General features: G+C 39.0%; 1 protein-coding gene across 3 annotated transcripts in view; it reads right to left on the reverse strand.

Moving 5' to 3' along the window:
- Window positions 1-25,149, reverse strand: part of STXBP5 (syntaxin binding protein 5) — a 115,271-nt gene that overhangs the window by 81,922 nt on the left and 8,200 nt on the right. The gene's annotated exons all lie outside the window — the stretch shown is intronic.

Raw genomic sequence — 25,149 nt, forward strand, 5'->3', positions numbered from 1 at the left:
ACCTCATTGTCATCAATATTTCTGAGTCATCAGTTCAGTTTTGGTTTTCAAAACATATACAATACTTTTATTTTCTTATATTAAAATGTGTACAATACTGTAGCATATAAAACTGAAAAGCTGAATAATCATAGAATATTTTTATTATTTCAGAAAGTAGTGTCAATCCAAGGGGATGCGGTGGTGCTGCGGGTTAAACCGCTGAGCTGCCGATCGGAAGGTCGGCGGTTCGAAACCGCGCGGCGGGGTGAGCTCCCGTTGCTAGTCCCAGCTCCTGCTCACCTAGCAGTTCGAAAACATGCAAATGTGAGTAGATCAATAGGTACCGCTTCGGCGGGAAGGTAACGATGTTCCGAGTCGTCATGCTGGCCACATGACCCGGAAGTGTCTATGACAACGCCGGCTCCAAGGCTTAGAAATGGAGATGAGCACCGCCCCCTAGAGTCGGACACGACTGGACTTTACGTCGAGGGAAACCTTTACCTTTACCTAGTGTCAATCCAACTAAAATGTAGTTGACATTAGTGAAGTTAAAACTCCACTACCACGAAAAGATATGACAAGGAAAGCAGAGGGGTATATAAGACTTATTTATTTTTGCATAGTGTTTAACATTCCAAAATAAATAATACAGTATAAATCATGTAATCAAGTATTTTATTTAAACTGCTTTTAATTTTCAACAAAAAGCATGAAGAATTAACAACACAATTCTTTTTAGCTTTATTTACTAAATCAGACCTTTATAGCAATGAAAAGTTTTCCAGTTCAAAAAGTGATTCAGTTAAGACCAAACTAGATATAACACCACTCATACGAACTACAGATTAGTAAATTCTTTTCAGCATGAAATAGCAGTATAAATAATGAAGAACCTAACTCACACCGGTAAGTATGGAATGTATGTGGAAAAAATATTAATAGCTAAAAGCCCATTGATAATGCAAAGAATAGTGTCCAAATGATCTAAACTCACAATTTCTTTATTAAAATAAAAGCTTGAAGAAAAGGAATACTTAATCTACTCATGAGATGACAGACTTGCCATGTGAAAAACTAACGTATGTTTAAATCACACATCGTGATATCTCTGAGTAGACTATGGTAGGTTTCAGAAATAAGACTATTTAATTTGGAGTGTTTGTACTGAATCCAGGCATAAACAGAACTCTGAATCAAATCAGAAAGGACAATACTGGCTATAAATGCACACTTTGTTGATGCTAGTGCTTTCAAAGTGGTCTGCTCCATACATACACACTATATCTTTTCTATATACTTAAAGGAATACACACTCATTTCAAATAATGGTTATAATAATGGTTGGTGGAGGATTAAAGTTATTTCATGATTTTTTTGTTTTATAACTATGACTTCAGAATTGTTTGTAAGGAAACATCAAATGGTATTCCCCTGGCAATCTTAACACTGGATTAAGGTAAAGCTCTTCAAGTAAATTATTTGCTCTCTGATCAGTTCTAAATTAGTACCGTAACATCTACCAAGATTAAGGCACAAAATAATAGAGTTGGGGTTTTAAAACCTTTTAAATGCTATTTTAAAAAAGTAGTTGCAAAACCAAATATTTCAAATTAAGTTTTACTTCAATACATAGTAATATCAGCTTTATTGCATCCTCATGTCATTAAAATGAGGTAAAAATGTTGATTTAACAATCTATGAAGAAATACAAGGTGTAATGACAGGATGTCAAAGGATCCTGACAAAAGATATCACTCTCCATTACACTATTTTATTTTACAGTGAATTTAGTATTTCCTTTAGCTCTTCATTGCTAGCAGTAGGAATACATTTGTTGTTGTTTGTTCGTTCAGTCACTTCTGACTCTTTGTGACTTCATGGCCCAGCCCATGCCAGAGCTTCCTATCAGTTGTCAATACCCCCATCTCCCCCAAATTTGATTCTGTCACCTCTAGAATGTCATCCATCCATCTTGTCCTTGGTCGGCCCCTCTTCCTTTTGCCTTCCACTTTCCCTAGCATCAGCATCTTCTCCAGGGTGGTCTGTCTTCTCATTATATGCCCAGAGTATTTCAGTTTTGCCTTTAATATCATTCCCTCAAGTGAGCAGTCTGGCTTTATTTCCTGGAGTATGAACTGGTTTGGTCTTCTTGCAGTCCAAGGCACTCTCAGCATTTTCCTCAAACACCACAGTTCAAAAGCATCTATCTTTCTTCTCTCAGCCTTCCTTATGGTCCAGCTCTCGCAGCCATATGTTACTACTGGGAGTACCATTGCTTTAACTATGCGGACCTTTGTCGTCAGTGTGATGTCTCTGCTCTTAACTATTTTATTGAGATTTGTCATTACTCTTCTCCCAAGGATTAAACATCTTCTGATTTCCTGACTGCAGTCAGCATCTGCAGTAATCTTTGCACTGTAACATATTTGAAATATCACTTAACTGCAGATACCCCGCTTCAGATTTAAACTCATTCAAGGATGAAACTAGAAACAGCTTTAATATTTCAAGCTAAATCTCTGGTTTAGCTCAGATACAGAGTACAGCTCAGACTCTTTTCTAGCTTTGGCCCCTAGGAAATTGTTCAGTCCTAATTCCTCAGGGTGGTGTTCCAGGTGTATTACTGTGTTTCTAACGCATCCTTACAACTTGAATCAGGTTTGATGAAGATAAAGGCCAGAGTGTGGCTTTCAATTTTCACCTACTGGCTAAAACTTGTCTTCCTACCTCAGGGCCTTTCTCCCCTGATACTCTTAGATAATTATAGATCCTTTTGGATGTCCTCCCTTGAAAACAAATTACAGATATATTACAAGTGAATTAAATGGAACTTATTTCTGGATAAAGTTGTAAGATGCTAAATTATTAAATTACTTCTATTGAGCATTTATCTACCATAAATGTAATAATGTAAAGCTAGAAGCTGAATATAGTTGAATTTGCTTATCAATGGCTCTTTTTCAAAGCAGATCTAGGAACTCAGTGGGGAGTCATAATCCTAGGCCCTGAACTCACCTATTTTTTTATTACAGTCTTAGATGAGGAAGTAGGAAGTATTCTTACTAAATTTAATGGATACAAAATTTGATAGGAAATCTAATCCTATCATACAAGATAGGGACAGCATTCAAAACTATTTTGATAGGTTAGAGAAACAGGCTGAAACTAATAAAATGAAATTTAACACAGGTAAGTGCAGGTTAGTGCAGTTAGGAAACAGAAATCAAATGAACAGGTATAAGATTGTAAGGGCTGAAGCTGGCAAAAACAGAACTGAAAGTTCTCAAGCTGGGGAAGTGAAGTAATGGTTCCTGCCTCACCAAATTCAGCCCTTATAAGGATAGGGGATAACTGCCTTTGCAACAGTATTTGTGACATGAATATTGGAATAAAACCTGGCTAAATAATGAATTGGAGTAAGCAATGTGATCTGGGTACAAAAAGGCAAATGGACTTTTAAGTTGCATCAAAATCAAAATCACAAAAAGTAATACAGATAGTCCTTGTTTAGCAACCACAATTGGGACTGGCAACTTAGTTAAGTGAAGTGGTCACTAAGTGAAACCACAACTGGGCTTGTGATCTTACTTCAGCTTTCCTTTGCTTTACAGACCTGTGAAGGTTGTAAACATGAGGATTGGCCGCAAAGTTACTTTTTACCACTGTTGCAACTGCGAATGGTCACTAAACAAGGCAACCACTAAACAAGGACAACCTGTAATTATACTTTATTCTGCATTGGTCAGACCCAGTGGTGTGGTAAATGTTTAAAAACTGGCTTTCGGAAAAAAAATCCAACACCTCCAGGCCTCACTGACACTGCTGGCTTCACTGCAACTATCCTGCCACTAGCTGCAGAACAGCCAATCAGCACACCAGCCATTGTGGCTCAGCAGTGCTCTCAACTGGCCCATAAAATTCCAGAAAATTTAACAATCGGCTCTTGCAAGTCAGTACAAGCTGGCTCCAGCACGTTACTCGTCAGACTCCACCTCAAGAACAGAATCGGTTTCTGGAGACCATGCTTTAAGATAAATTCAAGTAATGTGGAACAGATTCAGAGAAGGATGGTAAACATGATCAGGGAACTAGAAACTAATCTTTATGAATAGATTTAAATAACTGTTTAGCCCTAAGAAGGAAAGAATGATGAAGTATATGATATAATTCCCTGAAGCACTTGGAAAATGATCAAGATCTCTTTCTTCCCAGGATGCAGGATATGGAGCAATAGAACTGTTAGACAGAAGTAGGTTCCAATTAAATATAAGCAAAAGCTACCTAGTAGATGACCAGTGAAAGTAATTACCCAGAGATATGATACAGTTGAAGGAATTGCTGGAGATGTTCAGATTGGACAACTCTCCCAGAAGGTTGCTTTAATTTATATTCCTGCACTGATAAGGGGCTGGATCCAATGTTCTAATGGCCTTTCCTATACTAAAATTCCAGTGGACAAATTGGACAAACTTCTAAAGTTTATTTTCAGACATTCAAGCAGCTGTCCAGACTTTCATCCATTTAAGTTTAACTACTGACACTTTTTTCCCCAAAACATATGTTGAGCTAGATACTTCAGAAATTAATTGGTATAAAGGTCCTGTAAATAAATAAATAAAAAACAAAACAAAACAAAACATTAGATTAAATAACTGAAGAGAACAGGAAATTAAGTCACTAAATGTGAAGCATTCATTCAGCTCTGAATGCTACATAATTATCAGAAACACTTTCATATAATTTAGCACAATCCTAAATTTAAAAGTAGAAATTGCCATGGATAGCTTCTATTACAAAGCAATACGCAACTACTATGTGTCACAGAAACTTCAAATCACAATTGCAAACTTACTATTACTAACAACCAGTACACGAACCAATTACAGTTCCTTCCATACACCTCCTGCTATTCAACAGCAGCAAATTACACTCATTCATTACTTATATTAAGCACAATCCATAGCTTGTTTATTCAAATCTATTTTGTTTTCCTCAATGGATCTTACTTTAGCGCTGTCTCCTCAAACAATGTCAAATTAAAAATGTAATACAGTAGTCAAACTAACTGTTCTAAAACAATTTCTACATAGAAATCGAAGAGACAACTATATTCCCACTGTAATCAATGTATTTACTGCAAAAACATTAGTGCAACTTCTCTACGGTATCCAACCACATCCTGTCTCTAACTTCAACACTGATTAAAAATTCAGATAGGCTTTTTAAGAGCTCTTTTTACTACACCAAAATATTTTCCTAACTACAACACTGAAATTAGAAGGTGTCTCCCTAGAACAGAATCAAAAGCATGGCCAACAATGGTATTTGCCTGGATCAGGATTAAGCTGGCAACTATTAACAGCACTGGAAAGACACAAATCCATGTGATGGGACAGTATTGTAGCCAAACTGCAAACTAGGAATTTTCCCTGAAGCGACTGCTAACTTCTGGCTTCTATGGAGGCAAGGAAACAATTAAGCTAAAGACAGAAGATACAGAGCCACAAAGTGAACATAGTCAAACTTTTGAGATGTACTGACCTCTTAGAAAAGATCAGAGTAATACTTACTCATCCTAAGCATCCTTAGGCCTTTACTAGAATCCGCAATATAATGCTCTCCCCTCAGCAGTTTTAGAAGGAAGATTTAACAATATCTCAGCCATGCAGTGATGATGCCCTTGTGAATCTTGGGAGACTGAGTCAACTTAACATGTGCTTTTGTGATGTAAATCTTATACTGACCGCTGCTTAAGGCTAGTACAAACTCTTTATTAACAAAGATCACCCGGATGATCTTTATATTCATTAGCTCTGAGTAGATCAAAATCCAGAGTTGACTGACATATGCTGTTGCAAAAGACTTTTTTCAAGAACTTGTATTATCTTTAGGAGGGTTGAATTAATGTAATTAACTACAGGTAGTCCTTGACTTCATTCAGCAACTGTTAGAAGTTACAACAGTGCTGAACGAAGGTATTTATGACCAGTCCCCAAAGTTATGGCCATTGCAGTGCCCCATAGACACATGATCATGATCTGGACGCTTGGCAACCCATTCACACTTACAACCAAGTTGCCAGGCACCCAGCAATCACATGATCACCATTTGCAACCTTCCCTGTGTCCTGTTCAGACTGTGCAACCAGGCAGAGTAATCTCAAAAATACTCTTTATTACTATTTACAATAAATAAGTCCTTGATAAATGAAGACTTGGGTTCCACTAGCCCAACTGCGCCACAACAAGGCAGCGAAACAGGACTTCTAACTGGAACTGCAGGCTAGATAAGACTGGAATGCAGTGTGTTGTTGAAGCTGAAGGCAACAGGTCTCGAACTGGAACAATACTGGAGATGCTTTGGCGGTGGATCACTGGATAGCTGGAAGCTTGCATTGGACTGGAAGCAGCAACTGGAACCTCGAAGCAGGACTAGGAACTGGGAACTATGCTGGACTCGACTAAAACTCTGGACTGGGTTGAAGACTTGAAGCAAAACTGGAACTCGGAGCAAGGCTAGACTCGATTAGGAGCTCTGGACTGGGTTGAATTCTCTGGACTGGAGACTTGGAGCAAAACTGGAAACTAGGAACGAGACTGGACTCAGCTGGAAGCCCGGGGCTAGGCTGGATCCTCTGAACTGGAGACTGGGAGCAAGGCTGGAAACTAGGAATAAGGCTGGACTCGGCTGGAAGCCCTGGACTGGGCTGGATACCAGATTCTGAAGAAGATTGATGTGGAATGCCTGAACACAACTGAACACACAAAGCACGATTGGCCAAAACCGATGACACGCGGTAGTGCTGGACTTTCCAGGTACGAAGAAGCCACTTGGAAGATCACGGAGTTTCAAGACTGGAAGCAAAACTGAGACTGCTGGGTTCGGTGACCAAAGGATCCTAGATGTCAGCAGAAGCAGGATTCAAGTCCTCTTCAAAGCAGAGCGAAGGCGCTGATTCCCCCTCAGCAACAGATGCTGTCTCCGATACAGGTAAGCACTCTTCCGTGGATGCTGGAGGCTTAGAGGATTGGTTGTCTCCGGCAGCTTGCTCTTCGTGTGGCTGCCTTTTATCCCAATCTTGGCATGCTTGGACTGTCCTGCAGCCAATCAGGCTGCCTTTTCCTTCACATGCTTTTCAGCCTGTTGTTGGCGTGTGCTGATTGGTGGATTCAAATCCTCCCCTGAATCTTTGGCGATCAGTGCCTTGGGCTCTTCCCACACTGCTGACTCATCCTGGAGTTTCATTTTCCCGGTTTCAGCCTGGTAGGTTTCCAGTTCCTCCTCTGACTTGGAAAGCGTTTCACTTTCTGAGTCAGAGGCAGGTTTGGTTCTGACACCCTGCCAGCTTCCCCTTAAAGTCAACGGGGAAGCCGGTACGGAAGGACGCAAGTCACTGGGCTAAGTCTCCCCCACTCATGGACCCACCCCAGCCCCTTTGCACTCATGCTGTGCCGGCTACTTGGGCACCCTTCCCAAGCCATGCCACACCCCTGAGCCTTCCCCGACCCTCATGGCAACTCTCGCACCCTTCCCAACCTGTATGATGCCCCCTCACTCCTTCCCCCACCCAGCAGTAGCCACTTACCTGCCTGCTGGCCTGGGACTTGCAACTTCCTGCTGCCTTCCCCAATGACTTTGGTTGTGGGAAGCTGACAGGAAGTTGCCTTGCCTAACGACCATGGGATTCAGTTAATAATGGTAACTGGGACTGCAGGGATTACCATCGCTAAGCAATGCAGTTGTGCTTTACAACCGCATCACTCAGTGACAGAAATTCCAGTCCCAATTGTTATCATAAGTCAAGGACTATGTGTACTACAGCACTGTCATGTTCTTACTGTATTTTCTTAAGGTATTGCTAATCTAAGACCATAATGAAGTATAAATATATACAGCAAACCACGGAGCACAAAAATCTTTCAAAAATGTAAGGGCTGTAAAACATCTGGCTCTGGATATCTGGTGCATCCAGAATACTGGCTAAATATTGAGAATCAATAGAAAAATAGCAACACTGTATGACAATTTGCCTAGGATTTCATTGACACCTTATCCCAGAAGGGCCATTATTGTTTTTCAGCACAAATCTGTAGGGTGCATGAGAAATATTTTGTTGCCGTGGGTGATCATTGTAACATAACACAAATTGTGAAACAATTGTCACAGTACAATAAAAAGTAAAACCTTCTGGTTTAGTCATGATTTTCTTTTATCATACATATGTATTTTTATTTTTTCCCTTGGCATACATTATTTTTTTTAACTGTTCTTCTATCTCAGCACTGTTACCTACCTGAATTCAGTAGCACGTAAGCACAAGTATGAGATAGAGAACCAGTTTGGTATAGTGGTTAAGGCATCAGGCTAGAAACCGGGAGACCGTGAGTTCTATTCCTACCTTAGGCACAAAGACAGCTGGGTGACCTTGAGCCAGTCACTTTCTCTTAGCCCTAGGAAGCAGGCAATGGCAAAACAGTTCTGAAATCTTGCCAGGAAAACTGCATGGACTTGGCCAGGCAGTCGCCAGGAGTCAACAGTGACTCGAAGGCACCAAGAGAGAGAGAGAGGGAGGGAGGGAGGGAGGGAAGGGTGATTATATGAATCCTCAGCAGACAGATCAAATACCAAATGGTTTCCTAGCCATGTCAACATGCTTTTCTGTTCAGTGCATTGTTTTAGGCCCCGTTTTATAATGCCTAATACAAGGAACAAATGTGCATATATGGCAGTATGATGAATAATGTAATCATCTGAAATATTTTCCTTCATTTTAGCTACTAATCATGGTGTATGCCAAGTCTACTATTAGGAAAGGACAGCTTTAGCAATATTTTGTTCTGTAACAGATACACACACAAACATATATACATATAGTCTCTGCTTTTAGTATATTATCTGTGTCACTTCACTTTAGTTTTCTTTGTGTGTGTATGTGCATGTGTGTGTCAATGAATGTATTCTGGTCTTTGGTAGTAAATAAAGCTATTTCAAAGCGAAAATTTGTAGCTCAAGGTTGAACTGTGGAGTCCTTGGTGCTCTGAGCCTTGTTGTTTTCTTGCAGACGTTTCATTGCCAGACTAGGCAACATCTTCAGTGCGAAAAGGAAGGGGACCTGCTCTCTGTTTAAACAAGGCTCAGAGAGCACCAAGGACTCCAAAGGTATTTCATTCTAAATCTATACAGGAACTTTATTTAAGCAACACTATCATCATAAATTTGATAGACAGTTCCACAAGCACAACTAGCAAATAAAAGGAAGGTTCTCTAGGTTTGTCATTAGAATAGTAGCTCCAATTAAAACAGCAGTGTAAAACAAAATTAAAATACTAAGACATAGTTATTGTAGCTTCAGATGTAGTACGTGAGCTAAGGTAGTTCTAAAACTGTAATTTTCATGCAAGTTATATTGTGCTTATAAAGGAAGGTAATTGATTTTTTCATAGAAAATTAAATCATAGCAAAATAAATATGAAAATTAAATATGAAATTTAATGATGTTTTTCTACTGACAATTGCTTCCAGTAGTGGAGAGACAATAATTCCTATTGCCCTTATAAGTCCCTCAAATATTTTGACACAATTCCCTGAATGTTTGATCTTTCTTCTGAAGAAAAGTCATAAATGTCAATGAAAATACAATGGTGCTTTTCCACTATATTAGAGGACCATTACATAGGAATTTGAACTCCATGGAGGTAGAGAATTTGCTTCAAAATGAGATGAGTGAATAGGCTGTACTTTCATGGTCTACAAATTATCCAGAAAGTACCCCATACATAACCATACAGAAAACAGTAATTCTTTGCATGGCATCTTTCCTATATGATAACTTGGCATACTTAAAATTAGGGTGACTCACCAAAATGGTGAAAATGCTGATGTCAGAGCAGACTGGGCAAATCACATAGGCAAATTTGCCCTATCTGCGGTTTAAAATCGTTCACAAAACTCTGCTTCTAATACGTATTTTGGAAGGTCCAGTATATGCACCCACAAAATTTTAAAAAGCTTTTGGTGCTCATTCTTGTAAAAGGCAGGATTAGATTTAGGACTGACAGGTCTGCCCTCAAAAAAGAATGAACCTTGTGATCAGCCCACTTGTTGTTCACTCCTAACATCTTGTGAGGAGCATAGGGGAGAAATTTGAGAGACAATCCTTAGATTAACCATATGCTTACCTTACATCTTGCATCTCCCATCACTGTAATAATTTCACGATTGTGTTATCTGGCTATTTAAGAACTATGTTTTATTCTCAGCAGCTTTCGATAGCATCGACTATGGTATCCTTTTGAGGCGCTCAGGGAGTTGGGGGTGGGCGGCATAGTGCTGCACTGGTTCACCTCCTTCCTCCAGGGCCAGTCCCAGTCGGTGTCAATAGGGGAGGAGAGATCGGCCCCACGGCCCCTCCTTTGTGGGGTGCCGCAGGGATCGGTACTCTTTCTTCTCTTTTTTAACATCTACATGAAACTGCTGGGTGAGATCATCTGTCTCCATGGGATGAGGTATCATCAATATGCTGATGATACTCAACTATACATCTCCAACCTGGGGGAAGTAAGTGATGCTGTGACTGCCCTTTCCAGGTGCCTGGGGGCTGTTGGGGTCTGGATGGGGAACAGGCTTCAGCTGAACCCTGATAAGATGGAGTGGCTGTGGGTTAACGGCCCCTCGGCTCCTAGGAATTTGCCATCTTTGGTTCTGGATGGGGTTGCACTGCCCCAGACAGACCCCGTGCATAACTTGGGGGTCCTCTTGGACTCACAACTACTGCTCGAAGAGCAGGTGGCAATCGTGGCCAGGAGGGCCTTTGTGCAACTTCGTGTTGTGTGCCAGTTACGACCCTTCCTGGAGCGAGAGGCCCTTCGAACGGTCACTCACACCCTGGTCATCTCCCATATAGACTACTGTAATGTGCTCTACATGGGGCTACCCTTGAAGAGTATCCGGAAGCTACAGATGGTCCAAAATGCAGCCGCGCGGACAGGTTTTGGTGCCTCAAGATCAGCACACATTACTCCCTTACTCTGCGAGCTGCATTGGGTGCCAGTTTGCTTCTGGGTCCAATTCAAGGTGTTGCTTATGACCTTTAAAGCCCTACATGGCATGGGTCCAGGTTACCTAAGGGACCATCTCATCTCCATTACATCAACCCGTCCCACCCGGTCATGCAAAGGGGGCATGCTACGGACCCCGTCTGCAAGAATTCCATCTGGCAGGGTCCAGGAGGCGGGCCTTCTCTGCAGCAGCTCCCGCCCTTTGGAACATCCTTCCCCCAGAATTGAGGTTGGCCTCCTCGCTTCTGGACTTCAGGAAGTGGCTGAAGACCTGGTTTTGTCACCATGCCTGGAGTGGGGAGAGGAAGAACCACTCTTGGGGCTGGTTGGTTCCCTAGTCCTGCCAGGACCGGTTCCAGTCCCCTTCGTGGGGAATTAGATCTGCCATCACTTGGATTTTATTATATTTTATATGTATATTTATTTTTGTTTGATATCATTCTGATTTTATTGTATTTTATACTGTTTATTTATAGGGTCCCCCGAGTGGGGGAGATGGGCGGTAATAAAAATATGATAAATAAATTTTAAGAAAAAGGTGGGCAAAGTAACCTGTTATACTTCTCCCTATCCTCAATTCCTAACATCACCTCTAGCACATTCAGAAGGAACTACTATCCCTTTCTGAAATTTGCCATAGATACTGCTCACTATAGAATCAACAGAATCAATGTCATTAATTAAAAAAATCAGAGGGAGTATACTTTGAAAACTCCTGGCCAATCCCTACCTTAATAATGGTTTTTCCTATAAATGAAAAACCAAGTTGTAGCTCTTTGAAAAAGAAATGTCAAAGGCATTTTGTTAAAAAATCCCTGCATCAATTTCTATTAAATTTGTCATTTCCTGTAATATCATCCCATTATAGATGCTTGCTTTTCTAAAACATGCCAAAAAGCTGGAGTATAAAACTGTTTTTCAGATTCTACTCAGAATCAAGATACGTCTGAATGGATTTCCCCAGACTGAAGCTTATAAAGCATTTAAAATAGTTCTTAATATATTTCTATATTTCTATTTTAGCATATTTACTAGCACAAACATAAAGAAAGAAAAAATGAAAAAGAACCAAAAAAATTATGACAATTTTAACATTTTACATCCTTATGTTAAGAGAAACCCACATTTACAATGTAGTACAACTTGCTGCAGAGAATTATAACCCATAAAGTTTTCAAGTTGAATTAAATCCTGTATCACAGCGGTTCCCAACCTTTTTGGCACCAGGGACAGGTTTCATGGAAGAAATTTTTTCCACAGACTGGGGGGGGATGGTTTTGGGATGATTCAAGCGCTTCCTCTTTTTCCCGACCTTTTATTCTTTTTTCTTCGTGACGTTTGGAGATAGCAGCCAGTGGGCTTGCTTTCTCTGACAGGAGGCAGAGCTCAGGCAGTAATGTGAGCAATGGGGAGCGGCTGTAAACACTCAGGCTGTAAATCTGCTCACTCGCCCACCGCTCACCTCCTGCTGTGCAGCCCGGTTCCTAACGGGCCATGGACCGGTACTGGTCCATGGCCCGGCAGTTGGGGACCCCTGCTATATCAGACCCATTGTTAAAATATTAAGTCATTTTTGTCACAATGAATACTTTCACAACTTAGTCTGGCATTCTTCTAGTATAGAGACAAAGGAAATCAACCTTGACAGAAATAGGCCAGATCTGTTACCAAAGCAACAAGGAGAAAAACATAACTGATGACCAAAACAAGCAGAAAGCATGCAGAAGCAGCTCAGACAGACACCTCTCATTCAAATGGGTATAGGAAGGGGAGGACATACAGCACAATCAGACTTGCAAGATTCTGTTATGACAGCTATTCTCAAAAAAGTAGTCTTAGCCTTCCTGTGGAGTTGATTCTTGGTCTGGTCTCCCTGGTGCGGCTGACATCGATAGAAGTAATTATGTGTGATTTACAGTAAGAAGCATAAAGTATCCTGGCAACTGTTATCATATAGTAAGCCAATTTCTTCTAATTTGTAGGTATATAAGGCTTAGTAATGCTTAACAGAAAAACAGCTGGCAGGAAAGAGAAATCGACATTTCAGAGTTTTTTCATTCTGTACTATGTCATCTTCCAGAATTGTTAACCTTTATAACATTGCCACGAAACACGGAAAAACTTTGTGACCTGATTATTGCATTTCCAATAATTTTTTGAATATGAATGACCTATTTTGGCAATCAACACTGGAGCAATATACCTGTGATAAAAGAACTTCTAACAGTTTCCTCTGACTGTAATATTCACAGTAAATTTTATATTTGTCTTCCATTAATAATCATGTTTTTGCCCATCAATTGTCATTTTTAAATTCTACATCCATTTGAACATACAATCTATGATTTCTTTAGTTTCTAAATCATATTTCAACAGGCATCCATATCATAAAGTCTAGAACTTTTCAGAATCCAAGCCCGGCTACATTTTTGCAAGTCTGACAAAAGCACGTGGGAAAACGTTTTATGGTCTGATGAGACCGAGGTTGAACTTTTTGGACATAATTCCAAAAAGTTTGTTTGGTGCAAAAACAACACTGCACATCACCAAAAGTACACCACACCCACAGTGAAGCAAGGTGGTGGCAGCATTATGCTTTGGGGCTGCTTTTCTTCAGCTGGAACTGGGGCTTTAGTCAAGGTGGAGGGCATTATGAACAGTTCCAAATATCAGTCAATTTTGGCACAAAACCTTCAGGCCTCTGCTAAAGTGCTGAAGCTGAAGAGGAATTTCACCTTTCAACATGAAAATGACCCAAAGTGTACCTCCAAAACAACAAAAGAATGGCTTCATCAGAAAAGATCAAAGTTTTGGAATGGTCCAGCCAGAGCCCGGACCTGAATCCAACTGAAAATCTGTGGGGTGACCGGAAGAGGGCTGTGCACAGAAGATGCCCTCGCATTTTAACAGGGGTGTGTAGACTTTTTATATCCACTGTATATACTGTAAATCTGAGGCTGAATACAGTTTAGTCAAAGGTGTTGAATCCCCTGTTGCAATTTTTAAAGGAAGTTTGCATTACTCTTTGAAAGCTCTGAGATTCAAACTTAAGAAATTAGCATATTATATCAATCTCTTATATTTGTTATTGTTTGCTCAGAGTACAATGTGTTATCATTTTCCATATTACACATATGTAGCTATTTTGCTTCTAAGACTTGGGTCTTCCGTTCACAGAAAGGTAGCCTCATCTCTATCTTTTGCATCTCTCCAATATCCTCGAGAACTGGGTTTTTCAAACTGTGTTCCACAGAACTCTAGGGTTCAGCAAGAGATCAAGGGCAGAAAAAAGGCTGCCAATTTTCTAGAGCTTTGCATCTTGACCAGGGGTTCCAGAAATTGTTTTTTAATTTATTGGTTCCAAGACCTGAAAAGGATTAAAAACCCCTACTCCAGAAAATATTGTATGTTCCTAAGTTTCAAGGACCATACCAGCAAGGAAGTTAAATCAATGAAGACAAAAATCAGAGTCCCTCTTTTAACTGAACAGAAGACCTTCGAATTACAGGTATGAAATTATGTTTAGCTTGTTTATAAACTTTAAGAATGCCAAAGGAAGGAAGGATAATAAATCAGATTTTACTTCCATAAGCCATAAAGTACACGTGATGTTGAATTTCATTTGTCTCTTGTTAGTGGGTGTATGCAGAACTCCATATATTGTTTTATAGATCAAGTATTTGTTTTAATGGTTTGACAGAAATGCAGTTGACCAAGGGTTTAACTCCCAAACCTCACAAACATTCGTGCATTCTAAGCAACACTTACTTGTGAACCTTCATAGCTAAGCAGCTTAGAGAGTAAGCGGTGCTGTAATGAAAGCTACAGAAACAAATCACATAAAGCCTATTCCATTATTATATTTTGTTTCATCATTTAGACTCTATATTATTATTCTGGATTTATACATGATGCTTCCATACCAAGAGTGTTTCCAATTAAAAAACATTGTGCAGCAATTCAGTCTTTTCTCTTCCTTAATAAACTTTTTATGGGAAGGAAAAAAAAGATGGAAGTAACAAGACGATACACGAGGGTCATAAAGAGAAGATAAAATCTTGCCCATAATATTCTAGGTATGCGCACAATAAAATTTGAAAGCAGCTAGTCCCCAAAACTATTAAGAACCCTACAGTCTGAAGGTACTCTACAGACCCGAAGAGATCTGCTTAACATTTACCTAGTATACTCTATTACGGTGAAGCAGAAAATCAAAAAGAATTCTCCAGAAATGAAGTCTCAACGTATTTGCTTCCTCCCAAAACCAGACAAATTGCCACTTCTTGACTGTTAAGGGGTAACATTGTTTTTAGGAGAACAACAAATTCACCTCCAACCTATTTAATCTGAATGCAAGAGAGTGCAGAAGAATCTTGATCAGCTTCTACGATTGACTCTGTACCCTCAGAACTGGGTATCACTACTTATCCTTGCATGCACCTCCATTTTTAATTACACAAAAACAGTAACAAATCAACAACTATCCAGCATACCAAATACAAAGGTCTTTCTGAAAACACACTTGTTGTGGAACCACAGTACCTTGAACAGTTTTTTGACCCATGTAGACAACATCTTCCACTAAGAATATCACTATTCATTATTTTTTCATTACCATAAAAATAAATTTCAGGAAAGAAAGATGGATTAGATACACAATGGATTTGATTGTTAGCACTAGGAGCCCTCTAACTGGAAGTATCCAAAGTATGTGTGTGGGACAACTAAGAAATGGACTAGTAAGGCAAAGGAAAAAAGATGGAAGCAAAGAGGAAGACACCAAATGTTAGAAAATTTTCCAGTGGAAATATACTCCTCTAAAAAGCTGAAGAAGAGAAAAGGCAGCAAGTTTCAGATAAATTACATTAGAAATAATTAGAAATAATGGAAGAAATTGAAGGCAAGGAAGTCTCTCATGTTGATTTGGAAATATTAGATTTTGGGCCCTTGGGGTGAACTATCTTTTCTCCCTTAAAAGAAGGCCAGTATGTACAAAATAAATTTGTAAAAGAGAAAAAGACGGGGAAAATCACACCACTGAAAATTGCCACTTTGCTGCCCCTTTTTCTGGAGAAGTCCAAGGGGAAAGAGATTGCCCTCTCTGAATCTATACCAGAAGCTGGGATCATGACCTTAAATCAACTGTTATGTAATTATTATTTTAAGGATTTTTCCGAACTTCAAATTGAATTTGGTCTTTCCAATTCGCAACAGTGGAGGTATCTTCAACTTAAGCATGTTCTAACAGATCAATTTGGAGCAGATACTATGGCTTCCTCAAAGGCATCTGAGTTGCTTTCTTACTTGATGGAATCCATGACAGAATTAAAACCTACAACATACAGTTCGACATAAAGCTCAAGAATATTTTTTAAATGGACATTTCTGGAGAGCCAGTATTGGTGTAGTGATTAAGGTGCCAGCCTAGAAGCCTGGAGACTGAGTTCTAGGCCTCCCTTAGGCATGAAAGCCAGCAGGGTGACTTTGGGCCAGTCACTCTCAGCCCAACCCATCTCACAGGGTTGTTGTTGGGAAAGTAGGAGGTAGGAGTATTAGGTATGCTCACCGTCTTGAGTTATATATAAAAAAGGTGGGATAAAAATATAATAACAATAACAATAATTCAAGTCTTTCTTTAATGTGTTTAAGCATTTTCTGAAGATTCTAAGGGTTCAGGAGACTTTGGCTGAACTGTCCAATCATTTACACTTTCCTAAGATGCTTCTGTATTTAGTTTCCATTTAAAATATGTTTATCTATAAAGCACATAACTATAAAGCAAGAAAAATACAAAATATAAATACGTTTTATATAAATACATTCATATCTTCAATTTACTTCTAACAAATGTTATACAAATAGTAGCACCAACACATAATAAATTCTCAAAGAACTGTCCCAATACTACTTATTTTAATAGAGAGACAAGAAACAGAAATATATTGATGCATTCAGCTTCCACCAATTATTAAAGATCTACATACAGTACTCTAAAAATATCTAGGGCTCCTAATACTGAACAAGATGACCATGTGATAAATTAAAACAAATTACATTATAAGGAGAAGAGAAGTTCAACCTCTATTGCCCACAAGAAAAGCTTTTATATCAGCATTATACAAAAAGTCAGTAAGATAATAAAAATGTTTTGTGGAAAATGATAAACAGTGATATACAGCATCTCTGATAGCCTAAGCCTCTTTGAAAAGAAACCCTAAAATATTTCTAACAACTGTCAATGATAAATACATCCTCGCCAACACACTGAAGTAGAATGAACAGATCTAAATACTAGAAAGAGAGGGAGAAACATGTAATGCAAAATAATATGTTTAAAAAGAAATTCAATCCAAACTTCTAGAAGTATCAAAATATTAGTCCTCAAAGCTATTTTTGATAAAATCATTGGATGAAGATGTTGCCTAGTCTGGCAATGAAACATCTGCAAGAAAACAACAAAGCTCAGAGAGCACCAAGGACTCCACAAAATCATGTTTGAAAAGCACCATCAAAACTCAATTATTGAGATTAAATACAAAAGTTCACAATTGGTATTTTGTAGGACTGAATTTTAGGAGTTAAAGTTTTCATTTATAAATCTATTAAATCTTTCTTTGGAAAGTCTAAAAACATGATCTTCTTCTTTAGCATGGAACTTTTCCTCTTATTTTTCTGCAACTGTTGGCTTAATTGCATTCTAAAATGTTCCAGTGTCTTTCTACTTTATGTTTTAGCTTCCTTTCCCAATCTTCTATCTGAGCCTTGAGCCATATTTTTCTCATTAGATCATATGAAGTGATTCTGAAACAGGACTTCCTGTTAATCCATATCTTTTAACCTCGCAATCTTTCTGCCTTAACCATTTCTAAAATAATCAATATACTCTAGAGAAAATCCAACTAACCTGAGGTATAGGCTGGGTAGAAACAACTGTACAGTACTTTCACACTGTTTCCAATGATTTCCCAATATCATCAAACTCTAAAGAATTACAACAGCAACCCACTCCAAGCTTCTGAAACCTATCAGTTTTTTTTAAACCCCCATAAACAGGTTTAAACTTTTTTTTAAAGAGGCTGCATTATCAGCTGCACAGGAAAAAATAGAGTTTTAGTTTAGACATTAAACAAGCATTTTAAGTGCGTCTAGAAAAGGATTCCTTTAATACACCTGTTACATACATACGTACTTTATTTTCTATCCCACCTTTATTATTTTTATAAATAACTCAAGGCGTTATTTATAAAATAATATACCTAATACTCCTTCCTCCTCCTATTTTCCCCACAACAACGACCCTCTGAGGTGAGTTGGGCTGAGAGAGAGTGACTGGCCCAAGGTCAGTTACAGCTAACACCTTCAGCAAATTAAACGAATTATTAAATATGTAAACAGATCCTTTGGGGGTAGGCTGACCTTAACAACCTAGTCAAAGATTCAGGTTGCCAAGAGCCTGCCCCCGCCCCACTTTGTTTTTACTAATCTTGTGCTGTGCAGAGTCAATAAGGCAAGAGGTGATCACTGTTACCTTGCAGATTTTTTGGATAGGAAAGGGCTTTAGTAGCTACTGCTTTAGCTACTATTTGGCAAAATATGTCAGGAAGTCTGGCTCAAGGGTATATGGAGCCCTTACACCATACTGGCTGATGGTGCCAACTCCTGCCAATGCAAAGATTTGCAATTTTAGAATGATTCAGAAGGAGCGGCAGTACTGGTGCACCCTAAGCTTTGGCACCCTAGGCCAGTGCCTACTCAGCCTTAGCCTAAAGCCAGCCCCGATGTCAGGTACTTCCAAAACACAGAAGCCCTTTTCCTACTGAAAAGGGGCAAACAGTACTTTGTTTGGAACTAGCACTTGTGCTCATACACCTCTACAATTCAAAGATGGTAGGTAGAAAGGCTAGGCACAAACATCTCATCAGTAAGCAGCAATACACCAAGCTAATTTAGAAAGCTGGAAATTACATTTAAGAACTAAGCTCTCCAGAGTCATCATTTGTGAAGCCAACTTTTGATATCTCAGGCTTGATTAAACAAACCCTGAGGAATAAACTAGACAACATTAAAAATATAGCTGAATTTAGGAAGACCTATCTACAAGCTGAATACACAGAATTGTGCAAAAACAGATGTATGTTAAAAAGCTAATGTTCGAAGAAAAATATTACCAGGAATTTTTTAAAATCTCAATGAAAATGCTGAGGCTAAGAAAGATAGCTCCTAAAGCTAATACGTTTAAGTTATAAACAGATTGCAGCAGACTGTCCATGGTATTCACAGACTTTATACATCTTTATGTATATAACCCTCAGTGTTCCATTCAAACTGGTGAATTATTTCTTACAGGTAATTGTTTTGACATGAAAAGGTACTGTAACCTGGAATTTTAGGCTTTATTATTAGCTTTTTAAAAGGTGATATTAGCATTTTAGCATGGCAATATAGGCCTCTTTTTATAACTTTAGGAAACTGTTTTTCTCTTTTGGTATGCAAGAACTAGCCTTTTCAGCAACTAAACAATAGCGTATTCTGGAAGTCCTTGAATACACTTGCAAGTTTTAAGAAAGAAACAAACTTGACTAGGAAAGGGATAGGATAGGAAAGGGCAGTGCAAGCTCTACCCATAACTTTGCCACTTGTGGAATGTTACCTGGAATCAACATTTTCTATTAATTCTCACGTGTAACTGACTCATCACATTTACTGAATGTATGTATCATTTGTTTCTGTACCCTATATAAAGATTTGACACCCCCCTAATAAACACTTTTCACTTTGCCTGAAGTACTTGTGATTCATATGGGGGGAGGGGGTAAAAAAAGCCACTTTGCAAAGGTATAGTTTTCTCTCCCAAATTCACAGACTAAGTTTCTGCCAGCTCCATGCCACTTGGATGTCTGAGTTTTAAAGGCAACAATTTGGGGGGTTTGTTTGGGATCGCAGCGTGGTACCCCTCAGGGCTTGGATCAGCCCACCTCAGTCTCAGAATACATGGCAGCTGGCACGGGGTCACACCTGCGTCGTCGGAAGTGGACAACTGAAGAGCCACGAGGGGGTAAGCGCTTGCTGGTAGTCCCTTGGGAGAGAACATAGGTAAGGAAATGGGAGAGAACATAAGGTAAGAAATTGGGGAACCAATTGAGGCTCAGGGTCCAATTGTGGGACCAGGGAACCCTGTCCATCCAGCAGGGAGTAGCCAAAGGAGAATGGTCATACTGTGTATGGGAGACTGGACAAGATACACTGGACACCTTTCACAGGAGGAAAGTTGGCTGAAGTGGGGCTCCTTTTGACTCGAGGATGCTGAGGGCAGTCTGAGTGTAAACTGAGGAGAATCATCCCTGCTAAATGGACTTTTGGGTCCTGTAGGCTGATGCGGCTGAGCGGCAAGTTGCCCAGACAATGGTTCAAAAGACTATGCCCTCCACCCCTTCCCTTGATCTGCCACCCCCATCCTACTTCTGAAGGGACAAGGATGACCTGACTCCAGGCCAGGGTCCTCCAGGGAAGAGCCATGGGGCAGTGTGGGACCCATAATCTTGTGGGCGCTTTCACCTGTAAAACCATCACCTGTTGGAGAAAGAGCTCTGAAGGAGCAGACCAGGTATTCGAGAGGGTGTATATGGGTATGGAGGGGAAGCCTTAGGGGCCCCCCACTTTGTGAAAAAATCAACTAGACTGCAGACAATGGAATCACAAAAAACATGAAAACTTAGCACAGCTGAAAGTGGCAGATACTACCACAGGAGTAGCTGGACTATTCCCTCTTAGAATCATAGGACAAGCTTACTTAGAAACATTCCTGCAAGCTTGAAATGCTGGAAAGCTCTCAGTTCAAATTGAAATGGGTAAGAAACAAGCTATTTTTTCTAAACAGAAACTGGCAGAGATTTTTGGATAATTATGGTAAACAAAATTGGCCAGAATGGGGAACTTTTAATTGGTGTTAACTGAAACTTTTGAAACTTCTTTTTGGTGAGAAGAAAATAAAATAAAAATGGGCAACTGGTACTGTTGGGCACAACTTTTGGATGAAATTTGTCCCTGAAATCCAGAAGCTGATTGTAACACTGTCCTAAGACCTCCTCCTTGTAATTCGGCCAAGAAGCAAAATTAACCCTATTAAGAGTACTCAAAGAAATACCAGAAAACCAATTATTCAGAGCTCTGATGGAACTCATGATGCATTTTACACCAAACAATGTGAAAGAGCTTTTAATCATGTGCAGCTTAGTGCTAAAAATGAAAAAGATCTTAAAGCTATAGCTGTTTTCTTTTTGTGAATTAATTTGCCTCTGACATTTGTAATTTTTAAAAAAATATTGCTCAGGGTAGAGTTATAAGCCAATTGGAAAGATTACGGTAATTACTGCAGGACTGTAATTTGAAAGCATCAAAGCTTATAGAAGATTTGATACCCAAATACTACCATGCCATTACAGTCAAAATAATCAGCCTTTGTTTTATTTAACATGTAAGTAATTGAACAACATATTTGCTTTTGTTCACCTGTCTCCCTGTTGAATGGTTTGCTTGAATTCCACATGAACCTTCCTGCCTGTACACCAGGACTAGGCATCTCTTTCTCCCAGCTGAGAAATAGGGAGGAAGAATTCCTGTTTCCCTACATGGCTGTGATAGATTGCATGCAAGAATAAGGAGGGTTTTTTGTTTTTGTTTTGGTTACATGGTCAATGTTAAGGCACCAGTGTTTTCTGTTTGTGGGCATTTGTCCATCTGGATTTGTGTGTACATGTAAGGTTAAGAAACTGTTTTGAGTTGGGAACAGAACGTTTAAAAATTATGTGAGTCTGTCCCTTTAAAAGCTATAGTGAATGCAGGTTCTGGCCACACTTGCACCCACCATTCATTCTGGTGTAAGTCTTGCATATATATTGTGCCTTGTGAGTGCATTGCAAGTGCATACAAGAAAAAAGTTAAGAGGTTTCTGTAGTTTATTGTCTGCCATTTATTCTTCATTGTTGGAAGCGTGTGTGAGTTTCCAGCCAACATACAGTATATAGGGCATTTTTTAATCATACTTTTTGAAGCTGAGTACCATAAATTGCATGGAACAGCTGCATAATAATCCTGTAACTTAAATGATATTGTACTATTTATATTTGATCACAAGATTAATTTTGTGGCACTAAAACAATATTTTTTTATTTCTAATTGCATTTCTGTAGCTGCCCATCTCACACAGGATTCTGGGAGGTGTATATAATAATAATCAAAATATATAAAAACCATTAAAACAATCAATTTGAAAAAAATAAAAACAAGATAAAAGTAAATAAAAAACAAAATGGCAGCAAAACGTACAGAGAGTGCATTCCATTAACTGTCATACAGCCATCTAGCAGACTCCACTCTCATGGGATCCCCAAGCTAGTTGGTAAAACCATATTTTAAAGGCCTTCCAGAAGGCCAACAGCGTTGGGCAAAGCCTCACCTTGGGGGGGATGACGTTCCACAGGGTGGGGGCTACAGCAGAAAAGTCTTCTTTCCTAGGTCCTGTCTGACAACACTCCCTGGCCGATGGGACCCGCAACATGCCAGAGTTGATGGAATAGGTATACGTAACTGGGGAAAGGCAGTCCCTCAAATATCCTGGTTCCATGCCATGTAGGGCTTTAAAGGTTATAATCAGCATCTTGAATTGGACCTGGAGGCAAACTGGCAACCGATGCAACTCATGTAGGAGAGGTGTAACATGTGCAGATCTCAGAGCACACATAACAATATGCTGCTGCGCTACATTGCAATAGGGATGAAAAAGTAATGGGTACTAAATAGGTACCCCACTGAGTTACAATGGAGTAGGCAAATCAGTCAGAAGAAACAATATTGGAAAAATCCAGGAAACATAAAACTGAATGATCATTTATGAATATTTCCTTGTAAATTGAGAGTATAAGACATGGAGATTCCACAATAAACAATCAACTAACTTAGTACGGCAGGATAAAATTATAGGCCTATCTCACTCTGAAGCACTTTTTGTTCAAATCTGTAGCGCTGCACAATAACAAAGAGAGCTCAATGGTAATCAAATTATTCAGATGAAAATATTTTGTGGTTAAATTCCTCAAAAATAAAGCATTTGCTAGAGTCATGGTGGTATGTCAAGCCCTCTGATTTTCAAGCAATGAAGCAGAATTCCCCTCCTCCAACAGAAGATGGCAGCTGATTAGATTCTCAGAATAGCCTTGTGACAGCTGGTGCCCACAGCAGTTGATGGAGCAAAGCCAAGAAGTCCCCATAGCTTGAGCCCACTGTAGGAGAATTTGGCATTTGTCTGACCCGTACAACACAAAGCAATATTTTTTAGATCTGCTGAATGTCCTGCCTCATACTGGGAACTCAATGTTTATATATGCCTGGATGAACTTCCAGAAATGTGCATGACATTACACTCCTCTCACAGCAGCGAATATTCAGAGGAGAGCAATGTGCATGCAGAAGTTGCTAAAATGGCAAGGATGGGGCCAAAGAGTAAACAAGAGCTTGGAGCAATCAACCTAAAATTACAGAACCCAGTATTATTGAAAACTACAGAAGCTTTCAATCAAAAGATCTGCCAAAGCCAAACTGTCCAATTTTAGTAGAAAGCATTCTTAAGTTTCTGGAGCATCAAGAAGGATAAAGGAACCAAGTATAAAGAAATAGAAGATACAGCTGCGCAAAGGTCTGGATTTGAAGGGCAATGTGTGATTTAAAGCATGCATGGATGCTCCTATATTACCTTTCAGAAATACTTTAAAGCAGCTGCATCTTTACTTGGGCTTGCATGCTCCATAGCCAATAAACCAGTGCTTCCCAAACCTAGGTAAATTACCCAAAATTGGGTAAAAGTGATTTTTCTTTGGATAACAACACATGAACCCATTAAATTGACTTAAAGTGTTTTACCTACATTGGGTAAAAAGGACTTTCTGATAAGTGGTTTTGGGTAATGAAGGAAAAAATTTGGGAAGCACTGCAATAAACAATTCCAGGAAAAGACCAATTTGTTTAAGGTGTTCCCAACAGATACTAAGTGCATGTTCACATGAGTTCCAAAATCATATTTTCCCCTTTGAACAAAGATCTCCTCATAATCCTAATGGAGTGTCAAAGTTACACTGTCAAGTCTCTGGAGGGTTCTGAAAGCATGTTTGGGGGGAGATGGGCGGTGATAGAAATTTGAATAAATAAATAAATTACTAATAATAGTGATGAAATAGTCATGATTATTTCATATAACAATAATGAATGTTGCAAATATAATAATAATAATAATGTTCTTGTGATTATGTTTTTAACTGTTTCATTTTATATTCTGATGTTGTAAGCTGCCCAGAGTATTTTGGAATGGGTGGCCATAATAAATCTAAATAATAATAATAATTATTATTATTATTCAATAACATTAAAAGATTGCAAACTATGACCAACAAAATTTAGAAATGAGATCTTCAATTAATTTCTATAAAGAACAAAAGATGAAAGTTCAAAAAGGCATTATAAATTATCAGAATATGGGGGATTTGACAGTTACAATGATAGCATTTAAGATTATGGCTGGATTCATGCAGCATGCTTTGCCTTAAATTTTTAACCATGACTTGTTGAACAAGCCACATTGGTCTTGTTCACACGTCCAACAAAAGTGTAATGGTTTAGCACAAAGCATGAACTCAATTAATATTTTAATCTTAAGTGACATTACCCTAGAAGCTTAAATCAAGTTTCATATTTTTAAATTAAATTAATAAGCATCCATTCTAGCAGTTTGCCCTATAAAGCTTGAACAACTTGGTTTGCAATTAGAGCCTTCATATCACTGAAGATTATGCGAACACCATGTTGGTTGTACAATCAAATTATTTCACAAAACAAAGCATGTACATGGAAGGCCACTAAGTACTTCATTCCTTGAAGACTCAATTTCAGTCCTTTATAGTGTACTCTAGGGGTGTGAATAAAGAAAAGCATATTTTGGCTTGAGCTAAGAACAAAAATACCTCACTCAAAATATTGTGTTCTGATTAAGCAAAATTCAAAACTATTGTGTTTTTCATTCTACTGGTACAAGGTAAAAGATTTAGAATGTTCTGGCTGTTAG

The sequence above is a fragment of the Candoia aspera genome, chromosome 1 (assembly GCF_035149785.1).
Source record: "Candoia aspera isolate rCanAsp1 chromosome 1, rCanAsp1.hap2, whole genome shotgun sequence".
In the NCBI taxonomy this organism is placed as follows: Eukaryota; Metazoa; Chordata; class Lepidosauria; order Squamata; family Boidae; genus Candoia; species Candoia aspera.